The sequence below is a fragment of the Hylobates moloch genome, unplaced genomic scaffold (assembly GCF_009828535.3).
Source record: "Hylobates moloch isolate HMO894 unplaced genomic scaffold, HMol_V3 SCAFFOLD_12581, whole genome shotgun sequence".
Taxonomy (NCBI): Eukaryota; Metazoa; Chordata; class Mammalia; order Primates; family Hylobatidae; genus Hylobates; species Hylobates moloch.
The window spans coordinates 1-1,755 of NW_026664856.1; the positions used below are offsets into that span (position 1 = coordinate 1).

General features: G+C 50.1%; 1 pseudogene; it reads left to right on the forward strand.

Annotated features, from left to right (window-relative positions):
• Window positions 1-693: 693 nt before the first annotated feature.
• LOC116465862 (retinoic acid receptor responder protein 2-like) lies at window positions 694-1,643 on the forward strand (annotated as a pseudogene).
• Window positions 1,644-1,755: the final 112 nt, after the last annotated feature.

Below are 1,755 nucleotides of genomic sequence, written 5' to 3' on the forward strand. Positions count from 1 at the left end.
TTTGTAACACAGTTTGAAATCAGGAAGTGGGAGGCTTCCAGCCTTTTTGTTCCTCTCAGTATTTGGCTGTTTGAGGTCTTTTGTGGTTCCATACTAATTTTAAAATTGTTGTTCTGCACTTTTACTAAAATGGCATTAAAATTTTGATAGAAATTTATTTAACCCTGTAGATCACTTTGTGTAGTATGGATATTTTAATAATATTTTTAGAATCCATGAATACAGGATATATTTCCCATTTTGTATTCTTCATTTCCTTTCCTCAACATTTTATAGTTTTCAGTATGCAGATCTTTCATATTCTTTGTTAAACTCATTCCTAAGTATTCCATTCTATTTGATAATATCGTAAATGGCATTATCTTTATTCCTTTTTCAGATATTTTGTTGTTACTGTAAAAAAATGCACCTGATGTTCATATGTTAATATCGTATCCTGAAAATTACTGAATTGGTTAGTTATAACAGATTTTTTTATTATTTGTGGTAAAATGGTGGGTATTCTGAACTCTGGTTAAACGTTGAATTGATAGTTGCTATTATCATTTCAAAATTATTTAAAGAATGACCAGATGGATTCCTGCTTTCATGAATTCAATGGAATTCAAGTCTTCCCATTTAAAATAATTTTGTGTGGTTGACCTGGGTCCTGGGAATTTGGGTCCCCCGGTGGGAGCCAGGAGATTCGGTCGGATGTGGGAGGGAGAAGCGGTCAGAGAGGGGACTGAGCTGGGGAAGCAAAGAGGGGCTCCAGGACAGCCAAGAGGAGAGAGGGACGTGTCGGAGACCCAGTGGGGAGAGAGAATGGGCCAGAAAAGGAGGAAGGGTGAGAATGGGCAACAGGACAGCTTCCCAGCACGGCAGGGAACTTTGCTGAAACTGCGGGCCCTAGGGAACAGCGCGGGCAGGGTGGGAGGGAGTGGAGAGGACCCAGCAGACCCCAAGGTCAGTGTGGAGGAAGGGACATTTCCCGGTTCATTCGCCTCTGCCCAGCGTTCTGCTGGCATGCCCCCCCCACCAGGGGCAGGGGATGAGGTGGCTCCTGGCGGGCTTGGAGAACTGAGGGGCACACACCCGCTTCACAGGGTGGGGGTGAAAGGGGAAGCCTGAGACGGCTGCAGATCTCGCTGGCCCCGTGGGTGGGCGCGGGGGGGCGCCGGCGGGGCCGAGCTCAGGGGGCCAGCGCCTGGGCCTGCAGGTGGCCCTGGAGGAATCTACAAGCACCCGCCAGTACAGCGGGATTTCCAGAAGACCAGTGTGGACAGCGCCCTGGACACGCCCTTCCCAGCTGGAACATTTGTGAGGCTGGAATTTCAGCTCCGGGAGACAGAGAAGCGGCAGGAGGAAGGACTGGAAGAAACCCAAGTGCAAAGTCCAGCCCGAGGGGAGGAAGCAGAAATGGCTGACCTGCGTCAAACTGGGCTGTGAGGATAAGGTTCTGGGCAGGATGGTTCGCTGCCATCCAGAGACGCAGACTCAGCGGGAGCCTGAGGAGACCCGGTGCAGCTGGGCGGAGCGGGCAGTGAGGACCCCACAGCTGCTGCTTCCCTGCACAGTTCGCCTTCTCCAAGGCCCAGCCCCCAGGGGAGCCCAGCACTGAATCGCAGGGCGCCTCCTGGAGCCCTGGCGGGGGTAACCAGTGAAAGAACCCACCTCCCAGGGAGAAGACCCCACTGTATCCCCAGTTAATAAAACTGTTCTCTCCCCTCAAAAATAAATAAATAATTTTGTCTGGTCTTTGAAAATGTGTATCCT